Below are 26,074 nucleotides of genomic sequence, written 5' to 3' on the forward strand. Positions count from 1 at the left end.
TCTGGCAGATTCAGGAAATATACAGTGCTGTTTCCTATGCCCACTGTTCAAGCATAAAAAACAAAGTCCAGCTTTAAAACAAAAAGACGACCTTTCTTCTGGTGATAAGGCACCAAATCTACGACATTCTAACAGGAAGTGCTTGCTTTCTCGACCACAGTAAGTACAACGTGGTTTCTTGGCTAAATTCTCAGGTTTAGTATTCTGGGTACCGGAACTATTCTCCCTTGTCACAGAAGCCAGAACTCGTTTAGGTCGAACCGAGTGAGTAGGATAGCTTCTCTGGGCTAATTGTGTATCGGCGCGACGTTGGTATCCAAGATCTGCCACACGTGGGTCATTCTCATTTCTGGACAACTGACCAACAAACGACTCAAAATCTTCCAATGTTGGAGAGCGGTTATCAACTTCACGTAACCTTCCAACAGTATTAATCCAGCTTTGTTGCCAGGACAATGGTAACTTTAACGCCAGTAATTTCAAATACTCAAAACTGTCCATGCTTTTCATTTCCAGGTTTCCAATCTTCGCATTACAGCAGTTGAGGATGAACACAGCAAATTTTCTTATGGCGAGTTTGTCACCTACATTAATCTTGGGCCACTCTTCAGCCTTACTTCGGTATGCAGCTGCCAATATTGGGGCTTGTCCATACTCTCGCTTCAATAACATCCAGGCGCGGTCATAACCGTGTTCTGGTGGGTCAATGAGTGGACATTGCTTGATTAATTCACAAGCTTCACCTTTGGTATATTTAATCAAATATTCTAATTTTCTGGCATGATCACTGGTTTTACTTTCAATGACATACTTAAAGTTTTTCACGAAGGTATTAAATGACAAAATATCTGTTCCATCAAATATCTCAATGTCAGTTGAAGGCAAGGAGAATTCTCTTTGGTTCTCGATCAGCTTATTTAGTATCGCCACCATAGACGAGTCTTCACCACTTGAAGTATTTACGGGCATGTATTGCACGTTATCAGACCGAGGGGGTGGGCCTGGGTTCACTGGTTCTACAATGTCACTTGTAGCATTCATAAAATTAGGCTGGCTAGGAATACGAAATGTTTCTGGATCATTCACACGATTCTCTAAATTAGTGTTCTTGATAGGAGTTAATCTTGGCATGCTTCTTTCAGTTTCAGTTTCAGAAAACACGAAATCATGATCACTAACAACTGGTTTCTGTTTTAAACGACGATTCAATTCTCTTGCAGCCTGAAGTTTTGACTTTAAAATTAATTCTTCTTCCTTTCGTTCTAAATCAGCTTCTTGGGCCTTTAATTTTAACTTTCTTCGTAAGAAATCAGCCTTTCCTGTTGCTCGACGAATTTCTAATTCGGCAGCTTCTAATTCTATTCTTCCTTTTATATCTTGTTTCCGTTCTTCAATTCTGGTTCTATCTTCCAGGGTTTCTAACATGCACTGGATTTCAATTTCATCTTTAAGACTTTGAACAAAACTATCTTTATGGTTTTCTGTCGGTGCTTCATGATTAGCTTGGTTATCTACAGGAATCACGTTATCAACGTCATTCTGTTCTACATTGTTTTCTTGTTGCTCACCAACTGGATTGGGGGCATGTTCATTTTCATTTTCAGCAACACCGGCCCCGTTTGGGGGAGTATCGCCATTATGACCCGTATCGTCTTCCATAAATACAATCGGCACGATTCTGTCATTGAACGGGCGATTGATAACATTCTCACTAGTTCTATCCAAAGTCACATCTGCTGCACTGCACACAAATGACAGTAGGCAGATATACAATAAAATCTTCATGACATTCTAAAGTTCTCAATTTTACTCACGAGTCCTTATGTTTTCACTAATGTGGGTTGCACATGATGATAGTACCTCGCCGGGACGAAGTCGGGGGGCGCTCTGTAATCACTAGTTCGAACGCTGGTTGTTTAGTAATTGGGTTTATTGTCGATTCAACTCATGTAAACAATACAGGACGGCTTACAAAATAGTCTACAACAAAATTTATATCTACAACACAGTAAACAACACAGGTGAAAACAATATACGGACGTCAGGCGCCCACCATCGTGCATCACCGCATGGCTTCTAATCTAGACCATAATAATCAGTTACTATGACAATAATACAGATAATTCAACCGGACACATGGATGCGGTGCTCATCGGCAGCATTCCGGGTTTGTATGTTGGGGTGTTCATCCATATGAACACCTACTTTTCCTCAAATGATCACCTGTGCACGTGCTAAAACAACACATTACAGGTGGATCAGTAACTTGAACACCCGAGTCAGAACAAAGGGTCCAGTGTGTAATATGATTTATCATCTGGATACACGAATAAAAATGTATATTTATATCACTATCTTATTTTACTTGATCCATGTATATCTTTTACCCCGATTTTTATTTTGTTTTCTTATGTTTTTGTTAATAAATTCTATTATTTTATATTCGTTTATTGGTTTTAAAAAAGAAGTAGATGGTGTATATAAATGCAATGGGGTTTAACGTCCTACTTTTCTGCACCGACTGGGCTAATGAAGACGGACATACGCCATATAGTGTGCTATGATGTAAACATTGCCGGGCAGCGGCACTACGGCCTACTCTTATACCGAATTTAAACTGCCAAGGGATCTTTTATGTGCACGCAAATCTGTACACGGGACCTCGTTTTATCGTCCCATCCGAACGACTGGAGAGCTGTCCTTGTCAGGCCCTGCGACCACTGACAATGGGAAACAGCGTAAAATTCCAAGTAATTTCCTCAGCCAACACCGGGAGCGAACCCTCTACCCCAAGGGCTAGCGAGCCAGCGTCTTACCCACTGAAAAAGGAAACTCCGGAGCGAACCCGAGCTACCGCGCCTATAGTCGCTATAATATCCAACAAACAAGACGGGATATTAAACATGCATTATGCAAGAGCAAAATCTGCTTATTAAAAGTCTTTCTTTAGGCCTGAAATGTTACCTAAATTATCAATTAGACATTAATTAACTTATCCAGACCATAATAAACTCTCGATGTCAAGGCTAGCCTTCGATGTTGGCTGGATTAGATTCCTATATGCCGCTAACGGCCAGTGATAATTAAATCAAAAAAGGTGGATAATCGAGACTATGCTGTTTATATTAATGAGTTTAGCAATGATGACCGAGACTATATATGCAAAGATTTCACCCGCTTCTTTCTCGGCTCATGGGGGGTTGGGTGGCCGAATGGTTAGCGTGTGCACGCTGTATCATAAAGTCTGTTATTGAGTCAACTGGCGTGGATTCGAATCCCCGGTTGTACGTGGCATACAGTAGGGTCGCCTGTCCAGCTTCGTGGGTTTTCTCTGGGCCTTCCGGTTTCCTCCCACTGCTAAATACCCCTACGCGCAAGCGAATTATTGAAATAAAATTGAACCATGTGTTAGTCCCAAAATGGTCTAGTTTGTGTCGAGTGGTGAACGCTAGGGTGAACCATTACCGACAAAGAAAAAACTATGGGCAACCTCAACAAACTATGGACAACCTCAAGAAACTATGTATTGGATATTAACCTACCCGAGGTTGATATGGTAGAGAACGCGCGGGCGAAGCCCGCGCGTTCTCTACCATATCAATCCGAGGGAGAGTAGGTTTATATCCGACATATACAACGCCATTTCACCCTTAAATTTAATGGGCTCTTCCATTAAAAGGTAACAACGATTGGATAATTGCTCGATAGTTTCCGCCAATTAGCGAAACTTACCGAAGTAATCACGTGCAATTAAAGGAGCTAAATCGCTAATATTTGGGACCTAGAAATTGACACAAGTGGGTCGGAACTCATATAATACCGTAATATGAATGTATATAAACTGATTTACATTCAATCGTTTCCATTTTACTCTAATTTCAAATCAGTTATGTTCCGTGAAAAAAGCCAGCAGTCTCAATCGAGTGCAAATTCCTAGCGTCTGGTTATTCCAGTCTACATAAGCCGTTTGGTTTGGTGCAATATGTCTAGCCTCGTTCCTCTAGTCTCTTGCTAGAACTGGGGCTGAAACGCATTATGGTACACGAATCGTGTACCAATGGTAAAATATTTATTTTGTCTTAAAAATTGGATATCAGAAGCCCACCCTTTTCCGGTAAGATCACAGCATCAATGTTGTTTTAAATTGACAAATAATGTTGAAGATTTTGGATGATATTGAGTTAGAGAGTTAGCTCCTTTAAGTGCATGTTTTTGTTTATACGTCGCCATTTTGGACTATTGAATTGAAAGCAAAAACAAAAAGGATAGTAATACGAAGTCAGACGAATAATCAATCCTTTTTAGCCAACATATTGACGATGGAATAGATGTGAATGCAAATATCGACGAGGATCTATCCAAAGCCTGCAGAAAATTTGGACCAAAAGGCATTCTTTTCAAGAATTCTGACAGTAAACCATGATTGAAGGTTATCGGTATGTTCAGAGAAGGATTTGACCGACTGTTTTAAGTGGACTGTACCCAAAAATACTTTACAAAGGAACTCTTGGGCGATAAATACTTTCAAGTCTTGAAGTGTGTGGAGAAATAATCGCAATGTGGACAAAAAGAAAAGTCTGACATGTCTTAGACATGGATAACCGATCTAAATACACGTATATCGATAAGTACGCCGTCTATTTCGGCCCGGAATGTTACAAACTGTACCATAACAATTTTTAATTGTCAAAAGAATAAAAATGTATTTCTGTGTTTTTTGTTTTATTTCGATCATCTATGTCATCAGCGGTTGATATGAGCCGAATATATCGACCTGAGATGACGTCATTAGCGGTTGATATGAATTGAAATATCAACCTGTCATGACGTCATCAGCGGTTGAAATGAACGAATATATCAACCTATGATGACGTCATGACAGGTTGTTATGAGATATAACTGCTATGGACATCAAAGAAAAAACTACCGCCAGTTGTATATGGATACAAGTATTAACCCTGTAACATTCTCCTCTGATATGGAAAAATCATCAGAGAACAAATCCATACATTGACAGGATACAAATACATATATCTGAAAAAAAATACATATTGGTCACGTCAAATTGAATATGAATTGCAAGAGCTAAATGTGCCTATTGTAGGACTTTCTTTAGGCCTGAAGTGTTATCTAAATTAATCCACTTATGCAGACCATAATCAACTCTCGATGTCAACGCTAGCCTGCGATAATTACTGGATTTGAATCCGATCTGCTGCTCAGCGCTCATGGATGATTAAACCCAAAAATGGATAATCGAGACTATGTTTTTTACCGTACCGACTTTAGTAATGGAATTCGATATAAGAGTATGCCGTAGTGCCGCTGTCCGGGCAAAATTTCCCTCATCGCACAGTGTATGGCGTATGCCCGTCTTCATAAGCCCAGTTCCAAGCAGAACAGTAGGACGTTAAAACCCCATTTCATTTCTTGAAACTAGTTGGGAAGCCCCCCGGTCCCTACCCCATGCCCCCGGCTCCTTCAGCTATGGCTACGAGCATGATTTGCTACTATATTATCTTAGCCCACTGCCACCGCTGCTTAATATTGAGCGACTTGTTTATTCGACTGGATTATTCGACTGAAGTATTCGACTGAACTTTTCGACTGAATTATTCGACTGGTTTATTCGACTGGATTATTCGACTGAACTAACTGACTGATTTTATCGACTGGACGAGGCCACATGAAAATGTCAAATACCTCCCCCCCCCCCCCGGCCCCATCGCATCCCCTTTCTACGTTCATATCATATATAGGGACTCTATTCTTTTCGAGGCAGACAAGGACAGCTGTCTAATCTTTCGGGTGGGACGAAAAACCGAGGTCCCGTGTATACATTGGCGTGGACGTAAAAGATCCCTTGACAGATGGAATTCGATATAAGAGTAGGCCGTAGTGCCGCTGTCCGGGCAAAATTTCCCTCATAGCACAGTGTATGGCGTAGGCCCGTCTTCATTAGCAAATCATGCTCGTAGCCATAACTGAAGGATCCGGGGGCATTGGGTAGGGGCCGGGGGGCTTCCCAACTAGTTTCAAGTCTTAAGTGATACATGTACTTTAGATACTAGTATTTTCGCTCCAACGCACAGGGCCCCTCCCATTCCACCAACACCCCGTTTCTATGGTCATATATAGGGACTATTCTTTTCGAGGTGGGGGCCGACAATATTAGTATCTACTTAAGTACAATTATCTCCTGCGACGGGTGAGGACCAAACCCCGCCCAAGCCCTCGGCTACTACAGCTATGGCAACGAACATTGAGCTACTCAATATTATCTTGGTTCGCTGTTGGGCTGTTTTTCCGACTGGTTTCATCGACTGAAGTATTTGACTGATTTTATCGACTGAGATATGTGTGGGATTTTATCGTCTTGACGAGGCCACGTTAAAATGTCAGATTTATGTAAGATGAATCATTACTTGGAGAGACCTAGGAAACCTATATACTACATGTAATTGGGGATCCGATTTATAGGAAGTTATAAGTTGTTTAATTGTTGCTGTTATGTAGGCACTATTTGCTCCTGAAATAAAGTGTTGAAGATCCAGTCCAAGAATCTGTATTCATTTCTGATCCTAAGAGAACACACGTCGAAGAGCTACATTCCCTGCTAGTCAAATTGTACATAATATATTGAAGAAGAAGGCATGGATATCAACTTTATTCTTCCTTCAGCAGCAGTAGCAGCAATAAGAAATCTTGATCAACTATCAGTGTCTTGGAGTCTCAAACAAGGGTTTAAATGGGCTTTAAAAGGGACTTCTCAGAAAATTAATTACCCAGTCCGGAAAAGAAATATCGTTCTTTTGTCCAAATACAAAGGGATAGACAGCGACAGCTGGAATTTTTTGCAAAGAAGGGTGCCCAAAAAGTACAGGTTTCTGTTACCTCCAGTAAAAAGGATGCGGGTGTTCAAAATGTTCTGGATACTAACGATGTATCTTTTTTTTAATAACCTTGTGTTAATGGTGTCATCCTGCCAATTGCCATGATAAAGGTTGCAGCCATGCGAGATGTTTCAAGTTTTAGTGCCAAATGCACCAGCCGTCAAGACTCAAGATCACAGATTTAGACATGTTAGGCCTTACAGCAGGAATCCTTTGTACAGGAATAGAAATTATTATCGTGAAAATAGTTATAGATTATGTTATTTTGAATAATGGAAAAATAAGGATTTTGATTGTATTAATGATTAAAACATGGGGTCATGTTTTTGTTTGAAATAATTTTAAGGTGGATACACATGACTAATGTATAGGTCATATGTTATTTTATTATTGTTTAATTCTATTTTTAATTTCAAATCTATATTTTAATATTCATTAATGCTTGGTTAGTCATTAGAAGCAGACAACAATTAATTTGTCACTCCATATAAATTATGACAGGCTGGCAACTAGAGTGTTTGATCTGTTCAGTTTCTTTAACTATTGTTTTAAATGGCTTAAGACTTAATCCTTCAATAATTATATGCTTATTTCAACACTTTCATAGTAACTAATTTATATAAAAAGACAAGTGTATGTAGGATGAATTATACAGTAGTTGGAGAGACCAACTTAGTTGCAGGACTGATTTATAGGAAGTTATAAGTTATAAGTTGTTTACTTGTTGCTGTTATTTATTTGCTCCTGAAATAAAGTGTTGAAGATCTATTCAAAGAATCTGTAGTCATTTCCAATACTTAGAGAACACACTCCACGCGATACATTCCCTGAAAGTCGAACCATTTTATGAGCATGAAAGGGCTACTTAATAATATGAAATGAAATGGAGTTTAACGTCCTACTGTTGGGCTAATGAAGACAGGCATATGCCATACAGTGTGCCATGAGGGAAATTTTGTCTGGACAGTGCACTACAGCCTACTCTTATATCGAATTCCACCTGTCAAGGAATCTTTTACGTTTATTCCAATGTGTACACAGGACCTCGTTTTGTCATCCCATCTGAATGACTACACAGCTAACCTTGTCAGGCCCTCTGTCCTGCATCACTGACAAAGGGGAATCACACCGGACAATCTGGATGAACTCTTTCGGGCAATGCAGGGATCGAACACCTACATGTAACCTCCAGACTAGCGAGCCGGCGTCTTACCCACTTAATCACTCCCGCTACATAATGAAGTGAAATAGGGTTTAACATCCTTCTGTTGTGCACCGACTAGGCTAATGAAGATGGGCATATGCCATACAGTGTGCTACAAGGGAAATTTTGCCCCGACAGTAGCACTACAGCCTACTCTTATATATTGAATTCCAACTGCCAAGGGATCTTTTACATGCACGCCAATGTGTACATGGGACCTTGGTTTTTCATGCCACCCGAAAGACTAGACAGCTGTAGTTTTTGTCACACCCTCCGTCCTGCCCTACGGACAAGGGGAAACCACCTAGATAAAATCCTGAGGAACTGTCTCCGCCAATACTGAGAACGAACCAGCGCCTTACTCACTTAGCCACTGTTGTTCCAGGCTACTTATTGATCTTGGTTCACTTGGTTAGTCATTAAAAGCAGACAGCAATTAATTTGTCAGTCGATTTAAATAACTAAAGTGGGTGGTCTGTTAAGTTTCTTTTACTATTGTTTAAATGACTTAATCCTTCAATAATTATATGTTTATGTCAATATTTTCATAGTAACTAATTTATATAAAAAGAAAAATGTATGTAAGATGAATTATAGTTGGAGAGACCAGCTGAGGGAACCTATATACCAGTTGGAGGACCAATTTATAGGAAGTTATAAGTTGTTTACTTGTTGCTGTTATTTATTTGCTCTTGAAATAAAGTGTTGAAGATCTATTCGAAAAATCTGTATTCATTTCCGATACTTAGAGAACACACTCGACCAGATACATTCCCTGAAAGTGGAACCCTGTTATGAGCATGAAAGGGCTACTCAATGAAATAAAATGGGCTTTAACGTCCTACTGTTGTGCACCGACTGAGCTAATAAAGTCAGGCATATGCCATACAGGGGATCTTTTACATGCATGCCAATGTGTACATGGGACCTTGGTTTTTCATCCCATCCAAACGACTGCCCCACTGACAGGGGAAAACCACCCGGAAAATCCTGAGGAATTTTTTCGGCCAATACCAGGAACAAACCTCCAGGCTAGCGAGCCAGTGTCTTACTCACTTAGCCACCGTGGCTCCAGGCTACTTATTGTTATCTTAGTTCACTCCAATTAGTGATTCATAAAGTATGGTCCTCCACCATCAAGTCAAGCGACTGCTTTTTTTCGACTGAAATATACACTGAAATATTCGACTTGATGAGGTCACAAAAAAAACCCTGACTCGTCCAATACCCCCAGCCCCTGACTACAGGCCTATGTAGGATTCTATTCACTTAGATGACGGGCCAAAAACATTACTCTCTGTTTGAACATGTATCAACTAAATACCTAGATCATAAGACTTTTGCCCGAAAAATCTGACTTTAAAGTAGTTGGGAGGGGCGGGGGGTGAAGCCCCTGGCTACGACCATGATTGGGCTATTCTATATTACCTTAGCTCACTGCCACCGGTACTTAATATTGAGCGACTGGTTTTATCGACTGGGATATTTGACTGTTTTTTCGCCAGGATTATTCAACTGGTTTTATTGACTAGATTATTTGACTGTTTTTTTTTCAACTGGATTATTTGACTGGTTTTGTTGACTGAATTATTCGACTGGTTCTGTCAACTGAATTATTTGACTGATTTTATTGTCGAAAAAAGTCAAATATCCCAGTCAATAAAACTATTTTCTTGTGGCCTCATCCAGACGATAAAGCCAGTCAAATATCTCAGTCAATAAAACGAGTCAAATAATTCAGTCAATAAAACGAGTCAAATAATTCAGTCGATAAAACCAGTCCGATAAAATAAGTCGAATATCTCAGTTGATAAAATAAGTCGAATATCTAAGTCGATAAAACAAGTGAAATACCTCAGTCGATAAAACCATGGACCTTATAATACCATGATAAAACCAGTCGAATATCACAGTCAATAAAACAAGTCGAATATCTCAGTCAATAAAACTAGACGAATATCACTGTCGATAAATCCACATCCCAGATCAAGTTGGGTCTTCATACCAGATCAAGTTGACAAAATGTGCTTTTGACAGTTATATGATGAGAAGTTAAAAACAGCCGTTCAATAATAAGCAGGAATTGCAGTGAACTAAGATAATACCGAGTAGTTCAGTCATACCCATAGCCATAGCTGTAAAACAGCCGGGGGCTTGCACCTCCCTTCCCTGCCAAATAGTTTCAAGTTCAATTTATGGGGCAAAAGTAGTCTGATAATTAGGTATTTAGGGCCGGGGATAGCCGAAAAAAACTGTCAAATAATCCGGTCGAAAAAAAAATCAAGCAGATAATTCAGTCGAATAATCCAGTCGAATAATCCAGTCGCTCAATATGACGAGGAAAAACGTAAAGCTTGACTTTATTAAGCAGTGGTGGCAGTAACTAAGATAACAACATGTAGCCTACTCCTCTATAAATCCCTCCACACGGTTGTTTTATTCCGAAGCGATTAGATACTATGCTGTCATCAGTTTTATGCATCGGACACAGACTTAATTCAAGTTGTTTATATTAGTACGGCCATTGTTTTCAGTTGATGACGTCAGTCGTTGACCCTTAACCCGAGATGACGACCTTACTCGCAAAGAGAGGTCAACACGTTGTTTAGGGGATTGCTATTGGAAGGAAAATCTCAATAAAGTTGTGACTTCAACTGTCAGATTTGAACTTGGGGGAAAATAATCAAAATAGACAAAAAACGATGTAATCATATTTGAGTAAGTGCGTTTTTTATTTCAGTCAAACAAACTATTCCCAAATTTTAGCCCAACCATCGACCGAGTTTGTTGACTGGAAATTCTAGTGGTACTTAGGGGTAATTGGACAAACTTTTTATTGGTAGTCTTTATTTTCCAGACACTTTTCAATAACTTGGTGTAAATTATTTTCATAATCATAGTTGGAATTTCATATTTTTACGTTATATTTTTAAAATTTATTAAAATAAAGCCTTAAAATAGATGGTATCTATAAACAGTCCTACCTTGTTAAAGAATAATCCTATTAATCCTATAATTCACTATTGCCAGTTGAGAAATTGGCAAAAATATCATTTTCCTCTTCAAATTCAAACGTTTGAGGATAGCTACTCCATGAGGGAGAATAGAAAACAAGGGAGGTAATTGTGTTATTATTTCCGGTGTAAATGAGTTTTAAGTGTGAGAATGACACCTATAATCGTATAATAGTGAGTTGAAAACCTATTGAGCAAAAGACATAGAAATAATTATGTTTTGACTTTCTTAGAAAATATGAAATTGTAATTAATTATTCTGTAGCCATAATAAGCCTTGATCGACGGACTTCGTTTTTTTTTCTCTAGATCTGAGACTGAGCCCTGAAAGATGACGTCCACCGATGATTTGCTATCCAGCATTGGATTGAACAAGTACCCCTATGATTTGAGCACTGTAACCAAACTACCCATGGCAAAAATCGGCTTATACTAGGCATTGTTAACAAATTCCCGACAACTACAGAGCATCGGTCTATCATAACTGCTTTACATGACGACTGTGTGGCGTAACGACACAGACTGGTCAGACTGAAGACAAAGACTAGGAAGCTGGGTAAAAGTAAGGCTAAGTCCAATAAATGTATGAAATCATACGACGATTTTATTGACACCCCATTTTTTCCCGGGATAGTGGACGAGACTCCATCGGCAGATACTAGTGAAATTAATTTAATAAATAGTAAAGAGAGACTCAGACATCTGCCTATGCGACCTTGACTGATTTAAATAGGAAAAATAGGTATTTGCGGCGATTGTCAAAGTGTCATAAAAGCACAATCGCCCAGTTCAAAAATCGACTTCGGAAGACTAAAAAAGAAATGATTCGCATGAAGGATAATAATGAAAATAAAAAACAATGGCCAGGTAAAAAAAAACGAAGTAATTTTGTATGATGTCGAAAATCAAAGATACACAGCAGAATGCCATAATTTGGTCATGGAACTTAAAAATCTAAACATTTCGAATGGTAACGTAGCAGCGGTTATAATCTCATGTTTGGCTGTCGCGTGACTAAAATCTAATTACACTCCTTCAACATCTACAGTTCAAAGAATATCATGTGAGCGCGTCGGTGTATCTTTAAAACATATTTCGGAAACCTTAAAGTCGGCGAAAAATACCACCCTTTATACAGACGAAACTACAAAATTTGGCTCTAAATTCGGCACATATATGTACGCAATAACCACTGACTCGACACATACGCCACTTATTTCTTTGTCTTCGTGAAATGGCTTATAAATCTGCGCAAATTGCATTAAACATTAACCGAAAATTTAGCAGATCTCGACCAAACTGATGGACCATTTAGTAAAACCGTTATTTCCGAAATTAAAAATACCATGTCAGACAGAGCCTGCAGTATTTGCGCTAAATTAGTAGAAAACTGGTCAGATTTATCAGATTCAGAGCGAAATATTCATATGAATATTAATCATTTCTTTTGTGGTCTTCGTTTATTAACTGGTTTGGCGGATAAAAGCGTTCTGGAATTAAAACGTTCTTGGCTCAAACTCTTAAAACCGCTACATCATTTTCGCCAAACGAATCGGGGTGTGTTCTATTGGTTCGAACCATCTGTAAGGCCTTTACTCGGGGTGGAGACGAAAAATCAAGTTATATTTAAATTCCTTAGGGATTTCAAAATTACCGCTAACGCCATTTCATGGGAACCGGTTTAATATCATTTTTCACAATGCCGCAATTGTAACTTATATGGCAAACCATATTAAAACTTTTCTTGGTGATTTTGGCGCAGAAAATCGATTGACCCAAAGCATTTCATTAGATATTAAAATTCCCGTATTCCTTATAGAATGCCAGGCTTTGGGTTTGTAGCATACAAACAGTTACATTTGAAGGCGTGGGTATATTGTTAAAACAACTAAGTGTTTGCGCAAGCGCACACATGTCAAATTCAATCGTCTCATAGAGTGTATTCCGTTACTTCGCAGCAAGGAAATAAACGATGTTTTTCGACTGCGATAAAGAAATTTCGTTTTAAGGGCATGCGTTACAGTTTTACGGCGACCAAGGGACATACGGACACAGGTCACCAAATATTCCTACGCCGTCACCCTCACCCACGAAACAAGGGGAAATCTTTAGTGATCTGTGGCCTGTCCCTCTTAAGACTCTTATTCTCACTAAGGTGGTGGTGGGGGGGGGGGGTGGCCGAATGGTTAGCACGTGCGCTCTGTATCATGAGGCCTGCCATTGAGTCAACTGGCGTGGTTTCGAATCCCCGGTTGTAGCCTACGTGACAAGGAGTAGGGACGCCTGTCCAGCCTCGTGGGTTTTCTCCGGGTACTCCGGTTTCCTCCCACTACTAAAGACCCTTACGCGCAAACGAATTATTGAAATAAAATTAAACCATATGTTAGTCCCGAAATGACCTAGTTTGTTTCCAGTGGCGGCGCCAGCCGTCGATGATTGGAGGGTTCAAAGCTGGGGCAAAGTCCAAGGTTAAGGGGGCAAAAGCACGAGCTTCAACTAGAGGTAGCCCCCCCCCCCCTCCCCGAGAAAATTTTGAAAAACAGGTGTCAAACGAACGGACTTGCGAATCACGACGAAGCCCACTCACGAGCGTCAAAGTAGGGAGGCCTCCCCCAGAAAATTTTGAAAAATAGACTGCCGGAAATGCTGTCTTACAGTATTCTGTCAGGCACCGATCGTCGAGATAAATAGATCAGCCCAGATACCGTTCGTCGCCTGATCACTAGTTTATCCGACTAGAGAACAAAATGTCAAACGAACGGACTTGCGAACCTCAACGAAGTCCCCTTGTGAGCGCCAAAGTAGCGAGTCCATTGGGGACCTCGCCAAGAAAATTTTGAAAAATAGACTTTCGGAAATGCTCTACAACATGCAAGTTTATGACTGAGTGGGGATGTGGGATTTATTCACCGTAGAAGCTATTGATTACCGAAACGTATCCCAAATACTTTTTTTTATTTTCTAAAATTATTGGGGGGGGGGGGGCAAACAGAGGGCAGACCAGATTAACCCTACCCCCCCCCCCCCTGGCGCCGCCACTGTTTGTGTCGAGTGGACGTTAAACCCCATTTTTCTCTCTCTCTATTCTCACTAAGCGTTATCTGCCTTGATTATTGAAGCCGTGTAAATTTTGAAGCATTTATAACATATTTGCAAATGGTTATATCCTCAAAAATCAAATGTGGTCAGACTTCCATTGTTGATGAATGAAGTTTTTATGGTAAGTCTTATCATATAATGTTAAAATAATCCCGAAATAGTGTCTGTTTGTTGTAAAAATAATTGAGCATGAATCACTCTAGCTGTAGCTTTTTGCTCAACGTTCCGTTGGTTCTAATCTTTATAGGCACAGTGGGGACCGCATTTTGCAATCTCCTCAACATAATTTTGTAGTTGGTAGTGGGTTGTATGGAGCCGAATCGTTGCCATATTAAGAGAAAATATGTAATAGTTACAATTGACTAATTTTTATAGTAAAAATGGTAAAAATGGCGATTTTCGAGATTTTTCACTTGTAAATATCACATTACACAAAATCACTATATTAGTATCAAAACAAATGAAAAAAATATAGTTATGTTTTTTCACTTTCTATTTTTCGCCTTTGCAAATTCACTCAAATTTTTTCATCTTTGCATTTTCAACTATCAGAATCTCTCCAATGTACTTTCCACCACCAAAATTTCTCCAATCGAACGGACAGAGGGCGTGGTTCCGGGTACAGCCGAAGTTGACGTCATAAGACGTCAGTATTTATCGTCTCGGCTAAAATTACTACTTCATTCATGGGTTATTCATAACTCTTAAGAATTGTCCGATTTTATTTATTATTTTTTGGAGAAAAAAAAATGAAATAAATTCGTTGTCATGTAGAAAACTTTTTGTTTAATGAGTTATGTCATCGAACATTGATATGAGGTTGGCTCATTGTCTTAATATACCTGATGAATCTTTGACAGCACATCGACTATCTGTAAAGAATTTAGGGTCATGTTTGACAGTAACTTTCAATTCAATACTCATATTAACTTGATTAGCAAGAATATAAATCCCAAGTACTGCGTCCATTCATTGTCATCAACATTGCTTACATAGTTGACGATGCCTTTGTTTTTATTTCAATCTTATTAAAATATAGATCTATATTTCGTTTCGTTTTTTATACTTTCGATGGCCTACACTACATGTAAAACGAAATTTTGAACTATAAAAATAAAACGAAACGAAACAGAATCTGTATTTTAATCAGTTTGTTTTATTTGGTGAAAATCGACAAAAGATTAAAAACCAAGCAGCTCACATCATACCTGAAACTAAACCATGTGAAGATATATTTCATGTGTTGAAACAGCTACACTGGCTCACAGTTAGATAAAGGATACTATAATAAATAATCACGAACTGTAGTCGTCTCACATGAAATGTGTGGTAACCTAATATATCTCGGCAACTGCTAACCGGAAGTGGTCGAAATATATTATAAACGTTATCATAATCTGTGACTATTGGTTGGTATGCAGTCGTACCACGTGAAATGTGTGGTAAGCTGTTATCTCTGGAATCGCCAACCAAAAGTGGTCGAAATCTTGGCTACTCTGAGATATTATTATTGTAATCATAATCTACAAGTTTCATTGAAATTGGTTGATAATTGCGGTCTGTAGCCGTGCCACATGAAATATGTGGTAACCTGATATCTCGGAAACTGCTAACCGGAAGTGGTCAAAAATTTTGGAGAAATGTTATTGAAGAAATGTTTTTGGAGAAATGTTTTGCAAGATTTGTATTTGGAGATTTGTATTTAGAAATTTGTTGTTCCAGATTTGTTTTTCGTTGTATTTCTCTGATGAAAGGTAAAAGTAGGCTAATTTGTGATTTTCTAAAAAAAAATTTTATCTTTATATTGAAATACAATTAAAATACATTTTACAAATCTGATATGACAAATGTCTGATTTGTAAAACACATATTGATTTTAAGATACAAATGTTGAATTTTACATACAAATGTCGAAATACGACAGCACATGAAGAAATAAGAATTAAGGACTATAAATTAAGAAATATAGACTAAGAACGCTGAATAAAGAGCTGTTTGGTCTTCCATATATTTCGAACAAAACATAATATTATATGTGAAGGTGTAAGGCAAATTTACTTGTCAACAAAGTGTGTAATTGGTACTGGGAGTACAAGACTAAAACTACTTCTGGGAGTAGCAAGATGCCAGGCGGTGGCTTTAACCTACGTCATGTGTTGACCTGCGTCATTAACTATCCGGGGGTTGGATGGCCGGATGGTTAGTAAGTGCGCGCTGTATTATAAGTCCTGTCATTGAGTCAACTGACGTGGTTTCGAATCACCGGTTGTACGTGACAAGGAGTAGGGTCGCCTGTTCAACCTCTTGGGTTTTCTCCGGGTCCTCCGGTTTCCTCCAAAAAATAATAAATAAAATCGGACAATTCTTAAGAGTTATGAATAACCCATGAATGAAGTAGTAATTTTAGCCGAGACGATAAATACTGACGTCTTATGACGTCAACTTCGGCTGTACCCGGAACCACGCCCTCTGTCCGTTCGATTGGAGAAATTTTGGTGGTGGAAAGTACATTGGAGAGATTCTGATAGTTGAAAATGCAAAGATGAAAAAATTTGAGTGAATTTGCAAAGGCGAAAAATAGAAAGTGAAAAAACATAACTATATTTTTTTCATTTGTTTTGATACTAATATAGTGATTTTGTGTAATGTGATATTTACAAGTGAAAAATCTCGAAAATCGCCATTTTTACCATTTTTACTATAAAAATTAGTCAATTGTAACTATTACATATTTTCTCTTAATATGGCAACGATTCGGCTCCATACAACCCACTACCAACTACAAAATTATGTTGAGGAGATTGCAAAATGCGGTCCCCACTGTGCCTATAAAGATTAGAACCAACGGAACGTTGAGCAAAAAGCTACAGCTAGAGTGATTCATGCTCAATTATTTTTACAACAAACAGACACTATTTCGGGATTATTTTAACATTATATGATAAGACTTACCATAAAAACTTCATTCATCAACAATGGAAGTCTGACCACATTTGATTTTTGAGGATATAACCATTTGCAAATATGTTATAAATGCTTCAAAATTTACACGGCTTCAATAATCAAGGCAGATAACGCTTAGTGAGAATAGAGAGAGAGAAAAATGGGGTTTAACGTCCACTCGACACAAACAGTGGCGGCGCCAGGGGGGGGGGGGTAATCTGATCTGCCCTCTGTTTGCCCCCCCCCCCCCCCAATAATTTTAGAAAATAAAAAAAAGTATTTGGGATACGTTTCGGTAATCAATAGCTTCTACGGTGAATAAATCCCACATCCCCACTCAGTCATAAACTTGCATGTTGTAGAGCATTTCCGAAAGTCTATTTTTCAAAATTTTCTTGGCGAGGTCCCCAATGGACTCGCTACTTTGGCGCTCACAAGGTGACTTCGTTGAGGTTCGCAAGTCCGTTCGTTTGACATTTTGTTCTCTAGTCGGATAAACTAGTGATCAGGCGACGAACGGTATCTGGGCTGATCTATTTATCTCGACGATCGGTGCCTGACAGAATACTGTAAGACAGCATTTCCGGCAGTCTATTTTTCAAAATTTTCTGGGGGAGGCCTCCCTACTTTGACGCTCGTGAGTGGGCTTCGTCGTGATTCGCAAGTCCGTTCGTTTGACACCTGTTTTTCAAAATTTTCTCGGGGAGGGGGGGGGGGGGCCTACCTCTAGTTGAAGCTCGTGCTTTTGCCCCCTTAACCTTGGACTTTGCCCCAGCTTTGAACCCTCCAATCATCGACGGCTGGCGCCGCCACTGGAAACAAACTAGGTCATTTCGGGACTAACATATGGTTTAATTTTATTTCAATAATTCGTTTGCGCGTAAGGGTCTTTAGTAGTGGGAGGAAACCGGAGTACCCGGAGAAAACCCACGAGGCTGGACAGGCGTCCCTACTCCTTGTCACGTAGGCTACAACCGGGGATTCGAAACCACGCCAGTTGACTCAATGGCAGGCCTCATGATACAGAGCGCACGTGCTAACCATTCGGCCATCCACCCCCCCACCACCACCACCTTAGTGAGAATAAGAGTCTTAAGAGGGACAGGCCACAGATCACTAAAGATTTCCCCTTGTTTCGTGGGTGAGGGTGACGGCGTAAGAATATTTGGTGACCTGTGTCCGTATGTCCCTTGGTCGCCGTAAAACTGTAACGCATGCCCTTAAAACGAAATTTCTTTATCGCAGTTGAAAAACATCGTTTATTTCCTTGCTGCGAAGTAACGGAATACACTCTATGAGACGATTGAATTTGACATGTGTGCGCTTGCGCAAACACTTAGTTGTTTTAACAATATACCCACGCCTTCAAATGTAACTGTTTGTATGCTACAAACCCAAAGCCTGGCATTCTATAAGGAATACGGGAATTTTAATATCTAATGAAATGCTTTGGGTCAATCGATTTTCTGCGCCAAAATCACCAAGAAAAGTTTTAATATGGTTTGCCATATAAGTTACAATTGCGGCATTGTGAAAAATGATATTAAACCGGTTCCCATGAAATGGGGTTAGCGGTAATTTTGAAATCCCTAAGGAATTTAAATATAACTTGAAAGGAAAATAACAACCCGATTTTTCGTCTCCACCCCGAGTAAAGGCCTTACAGATGGTTCGAACCAATAGAACACACCCCGATTCGTTTGGCGAAAATGATGTAGCGGTTTTAAGCGTTTGAGCCAAGAACGTTTTAATTCCAGAACGGTTTTATCCGCCAAACCAGTTAATAAACGAAGACCACAAAAGAAATGATTAATATTCATATGAATATTTCGCTCTGAATCTGATAAATCTGACCAGTTTTCTACTAATTTAGCGCAAATACTGCAGGCTCTGTCTGACATGGTATTTTTAATTTCGGAAATAACGGTTTTACTAAATGGTCCATCAGTTTGGTCGAGATCTGCTAAATTTTCGGTTAATGTTTAATGCAATTTGCGCAGATTTATAAGCCATTTCACGAAGACAAAGAAATAAGTGGCGTATGTGTCGAGTCAGTGGTTATTGCGTACATATATGTGCCGAATTTAGAGCCAAATTTTGTAGTTTCGTCTGTATAAAGGGTGGTATTTTTCGCCGACTTTAAGGATTCCGAAATATGTTTTAAAGATACACCGACGCGCTCACATGATATTCTTTGAATTGTAGATGTTGAAGGAGTGTAATTAGATTTTAGTCACGCGACAGCCAAACATGAGATTATAACCGCTGCTACGTTACCATTCGAAATGTTTAGATTTTTAAGTTCCATGACCAAATTATGGCATTCTGCTGTGTATCTTTGATTTTCGACATCATACAAAATTACTTCGTTCTTTGGACTTTTTTTTACGTGGCCATTGTTTTTTATTTTCATTATTATCCTTCATGCGAATCATTTCTTTTTTAGTCTTCCGAAGTCGATTTTTTAAATCAGTCAAGGTCGCACAGGCAGATGTCTGAGTCTCTCTTTACTATTTATTAAATTAATTTCACTAGTATCTGCCGATGGAGTCTCGTCCACTATCCCGGGAAAAAATGGGGTGTCAATAAAATCGTCGTATGATTTCATACATTTATTGGACTTAGCCTTACTTTTACCCAGCTTCCGGGAAAAAATGGGGTGTCAATAAAATCGTCGTATGATTTCATACATTTATTGGACTTAGCCTTACTTTTACCCAGCTTCCTAGTCTTTGTCTTCAGTCTGACCAGTCTGTGTCGTTACGCCACACAGTCGTCATGTAAAGCAGTTATGATAGACCGATGCTCTGTAGTTGTCGGGAATTTGTTAACAATGCCTAGTATAAGCCGATTTTTGCCATGGGTAGTTTGGTTACAGTGCTCAAATCATAGGGGTACTTGTTCAATCCAATGCTGGATAGCAAATCATCGGTGGACGTCATCTTTCAGGGCTCAGTCTCAGATCTAGAGAAAAAAAACGAAGTCCGTCGATCAAGGCTTATTATGGCTACAGAATAATTAATTACAATTTCATATTTTCTAAGAAAGTCAAAACATAATTATTTCTATGTCTTTTGCTCAATAGGTTGTCAACTCACTATTATACGATTATAGGTGTCATTCTCACACTTAAAACTCATTTACACCGGAAATAATAACACAATTACCTCCCAATTACCTCCCTTGTTTTCTATTCTCCCCCATGGAGTAGCTATCCTCAAACGTTTGAATTTGAAGAGGAAAATGATATTTTTGCCAATTTCTCAACTGGCAATAGTGAATTATAGGATTAATAGGATTATTCTTTAACAAGGTAGGACTGTTTATAGATACCATCTATTTTAAGGCTTTATTTTAATAAATTTTAAAAATATAACGTAAAAATATGAAATTGCAACTATGATTATGAAAATAATTTACACCAAGTTATTGAAAAGTGTCTGGAAAATAAAGACTACCAATAAAAAAGTTTGTTTCGGTTATTTTCCGGTCTCAAATAGTTCTGCGTATTTATAGCTAGCAAATATTTATTTCCTAAAGTTAATAGAGCGCCACTATAAACGAAGGTTGTAACCACAAAAGTAAATCCCAAAATGTTGTAATAAGTTTATCTTGCCACGTTCATGGTTTTAACAGTTAGAAATGAAACGAAGCTACTACACCTAGCTCTGTACCAAAATCGCCCAAATCAAAAATTAAATCAAAGAGTGCAATCGAACTTTTTGCTCACGTTCGCTATTAAATAAACACGAAAGTCGATCGAAGCGCGTAATGAGTGTATTTTTACTTCGCTTTATAAACCAATACATGTATGTATAATACCACGTGGAATGCTATTTGTGACGTATATTTGCTGCGACCTCCAAATTCGCGTGCGCGGGGTTACATTTTGCTCACTTCAGAAATTCTCAAGGACGGTGCAGTCAGGCAAATAATTGCTAGTCTGAGTCCAGTTTGACAATACATGTGTCCGTCTGGATATACAGGACTACTTCCACTTCCCATGTATTTGTTCATAATCATAATATTATTCAAGATGTCTTCTTAGACTTAATATATCTGTTTTATTTGTTCATTTTATAAATCAACCGACGTTTTCTACAGTGGATTTATAACGAATATTATTTGCTATTCTGATTTCCTGGATTCCAGATGGCTTCTAAATATACTTGTTCTATTTGTTTAGAGAACTTTACTAAACCAAAGCTACTGCCATGTCACCACACTTTCTGTCAACAATGTATTGATGATCTTATTAAGGCTCAGGCTCATTTTAACAAGTTTAACTGTCCAACCTGTCGGCAGCAAACCGAGGTACCATCAGGTGGTGCCAGTCAGTTTGTCACCAACTTTTATCTAGAAGACAACGAGTTTGATAAAAAGTACTGTACAAAACACAAGAATTTGAAGAAAGAAGTACAAACGCAAACAACATTTACCAGTAATTTTAGTTTGAACCAGATAGTGAGTGTAGGTGTGGAGTACTATAGTGATGTTGTTATAATACAAGGATTATCATGGTGTGTAGGTGTTAGACATAATTCAAAAAGTGTTTTATTGATTGGCCTGGTATTGAAGGAAGTAGAAGATGAAACCATTGAAACTGTCACAGCTAGTTCTACAGTAAAACTGTTAAATAACAATGATGAGACTAAATCCGTAATTGGACAAGGTACACGTACGTTTACACCTGCTGATACTATGCCTGGTGTATTTATTTATATATACTGGGATGAACTAGAGGATGTTAAGAACGGTTTTACTGACAGCAACATGATATTTACTGTACAGGCTACTGTAAATATAACTCATATAGAACGATAGTTGTCATGTAACGGATCCATTAACGTGATCTGATACATACATTCGTTGTTTGAGGTGTCCATGGGGCGTACCCGATTGAACCTTCCCGGAATTGAATTCTCTCAATCCCAAAAATAGTGACAATCGAGTGAAAAGGGGTGTTACGGGCTACAATGCTTGCGTCGACTGAATAAGTAAATATCTCAACCATCCATACAGCCGAAACCTATTGATTGTGTTTAGTGACATGTACGTCACGATTCTACACAAACCGCCTACGTAGAGGACTGTGACAGGACTGAATTCTGTGTCACTCGATTGCAATTCGGGACAATCTGGACTGATAATCGAGCATCTCCACGGTGTTTATGGGTGGTATGTTCCCTCTGCACTTACTTATTGAATAAATTTTATTAATTAGTGCATTTAAATCATGTTCTGTTGAAATTTTATTTCTGCGGCAGCAGTATGTGAGCAAGATATTTGTACAATTGTAAATTTGAAATTATTTCAAGATGATTTGGTAAATCCAATCTCTCATGCCTAAGAAAACTGTGTTTATAATTACACAGAACATTTTATGTGATGTGATGATATCTGAGATCCAGGATATTTTTTCTGTTTGGTTTAAATGTTTTGGGCTTGGACCAAAACATGTGTCGAGTGCTAGGATGGAACAGTCAGTCGTTGTTGTTTGTATTTTAGAGGGAACAGTCAGTCGTTGTTGTTTGTATTTTAGAGGGAACAGTCAGTCGTTGTTGTTTGTATTTTAGAGGAGAGGCAAAATATAGCTCCCCTTAATCAACAAATTGAAAAAATGGCTCCCCTTAAAAAGCTCTCCCAGTTTCGGTAAGAAGAGTGATTTAAAAATTAAGGAGAGTGACCTGATATTAAGCAGTCATTAGTTGTGTGTATGAGAAATGGTTCTGAAGATCAATAACTGCACGATAGAGGTTCATTCCTGGTTTCATAAATGATAATAAAACCCCCGATTACTTGGTGATGGAGAAAAACCTCCCCTCGGTTGATATTCAGGAGAGAGGCAGGTGCTCAAGAGCGATCGCTCGCGGTAAAAAAAACAATGACTGAACAATGCATCTAACTATAAGTGTACAAGGCTAGATATACTTACTAGAACATTTCATACCACTTCCCATGAAGTTAACTTACACATGTAGTAGAATATGGAACATGCATTATTAGTTTATACAAGAGATTCTTCTGTCTATTGCAGGCTTTTTGTTGGCTATAAATGTTATATACAGTAATTACATGTAGGCATTTATGATCCTCTCTCTAGACCATCGGATGGCCGTGATCAATGGATTAAAATAGAACAACTGTGACATTTAATAATAATTTGTTTATAATCGTAGGCTACTTGACAATTAAGACTATTCAAAACTTCAAACACTCATAATTTTGCTCAATAAAATGATTTATCTGAAATTTTCAATATATTTTCTATTACCCATGTTGGAACTATTATAGTAAGAACAGTCAGCTCTTTATTTAAATCTTATATAATGTATCCTTAACCAGGTTACATTGGTATGTAATTTATCTAGATCTACTCCATTATGGTAGAATTGTTCATATTATGTATCTTTAACCAGGTATGTAATTTATCTAGATCTAAATCATTATGGTAGAATTGTTCATATTTATTTGTCTTGATTTTATATTCATAAAATATATTTTGATTTTGTTCTGTATTGTTCTATCCGCTGTCCTCCCCTAGCACCCCCCCCCCCATTCCACATATGATGGCCTATTGAACGCCCTCATTATAGCAACTTTAACTCTTGTCTTACTTCTTCTAAGAAGGAGATCTATGCTGTTGATTAATACTTCCAGGATAAAAAAGTACAAGTATCATCGAAAATCAAAATTTGCTAATGCTTACATGTACTTTCCGAGTTGCGTCTTCTGATTAACAGTTTTTTGCTAAAAGTTTCATGTAGAATATAATTTTAAATGGTTGGGAGGTTTAACGTCTGCACGATACAAACTAGATCATTTTGGGACTAACATATGGTACAAATTTATTTCAAAAATTGGCTTGTGCGAAGGGGCCTTTAGCTGTTGGATGAAACCAGAGGACCCAGAGAAAATCTGCGAGGTTGGACCCAACTCCTTGTCACATTCAAGTGTAGGATTAAAACATCACAACCAGATTACATGCACATAAAAGATCCCTTGACAATTGGAATTCGATATAAGAGTAGGCCGTAGTGCCGCTGTCCGGGCAAAATTTCCCTCATAGCACACTGTATGGCGTAAGCCCGTCTTCATTAGCCCAGTTCGGAGCAAAACAGTAGAACGTTCAACCCCATTTCATTTCCAATGAAACGGTCTGTTACGGCGAGTTCTTGGCAGAACAGTAGGACGTTAAACCCCCATTTCATTTTATTTTCTTGACAGGTGCAAGACAGACGCAAGACCTGAGCTAATCCCTAAAAAAACAAAACAAAGGGCATCTAATCTTTAGTTTTTTATCTGTACACATATTAGATAACCTGGTAATAATTACTTCAACATAATAAATACAGTGGGTTTTTTTTATTCTTTGTTCAGAAAATATTTAAGTAGAGGCACGTTTTGTTCCATTAAAATCTGATTAAAACGTAGGTCCTATTTCATTTCGTTTTTACTTGTCTTTACTACACTAGGATCTGAAAGAGTTGTTATATAACTCGCGTTCTGGATTAGCCAATAAAACGGTCTGTTGCAGCAATTTCTTGGCATGCCATGCACTGAACTGTGGGTAAACCCCTAGAAATGTTAAACCCTGATTGATTGATCAATGTCTGACGTCATGGGGTCATGTAGTGTAGGCCATGGAAAGTATAAAGAACGAAAGGAAATATAGATGTATGTTTTAATCAGATTGGTTCTATTAGCACTGTAAAATTCAACAAAAAAATATATCCATATACTATATTCACCAGCAGTTATATCTATATGACTTCTAATTGACTGTATATATAATGATGGAATAACAATTATTGATTTATTAACATGTAAGATTAAATTGAAGGTACTGTCTCTATTCTTTCATATATGTTCTTCGACTACAGATATGATAGCCTTGAAGCCAGTAATCTTAAACTGAAGGTACTGTCTCTACTCTTTCATATATGTTCTTAAACTAAAGATATGATAGCCTTGAAGCCAGTAATCTTAAAGTATACAGATCTGATAGCCTTGGAGCCAGTACTCTTAAAGTATACAGATTTGTCATGGATTTCAACAATACGACGACTCATGTTCAATATTTATCCAAAAAACATGACTCACTTTGAATAAAATAAATATATTTGTTCGTTTGTCGCGATAATAATATAATTTCTTCAATAAGATACAAATATTTACACAATAAAATACTAATTCAATATAGCAGAAAACTTACCCACTACACATCATGCTCTGAAAACATTGAATTTGTTTCAAAGACGAGGTTTAAACAACAGTGGCAGACAACCTAACGACTACAGTGTGGTCTGAAAACACGGGATTTATCTTTAGTAAAAGCTTTAAGTTCAGCAATTTACACAAAGTAAAGCATTTTGAACAAAGTTACAATACTTATTTCAAAATCACATTAAATCTTGAACATCCAGTGGACTGCTTTTCTGCCATTCCGTATATGTCTGTTATGACCGAGGGCTATGGAAAATGACTTAAGCCATTTGACACAAAAGAGAGAAATGGTTCAATAATTCGCTTGCGCGTAGGGGTCTGTCTATAGTAGTGGGAAGAAACCGGAGGACCCGGAGAAAAACCACAAGGTTGGACAGGCGACCCTACTCCTTGTCACGTACAACCGAGGTAACGAACCACGCCAGCTGACTCAATGACAGACCTTATGATACACCGCATACCGCCATCCAACCAACATGTGCTAACCAATCAGCCATCATCCCCCCAACCCCACCCCGGTTGACACGATTCCAATCAAAATGTACATAAAATATCTTATTTACAAGTAAAGCAAATTCAATTATTATTTAATTACATTCAGAAGTTGGGTTGGGTTTTTTTTTCCAAATTGCATAATTTCGTTGTGATATTCAACAAAAAGAATCTTAAAAAAATGACTTGTTGAAAAATATACA

The sequence above is a fragment of the Patella vulgata genome, chromosome 9 (assembly GCF_932274485.2).
Source record: "Patella vulgata chromosome 9, xgPatVulg1.2, whole genome shotgun sequence".
Lineage (NCBI taxonomy): Eukaryota > Metazoa > Mollusca > Gastropoda > Patellidae > Patella > Patella vulgata.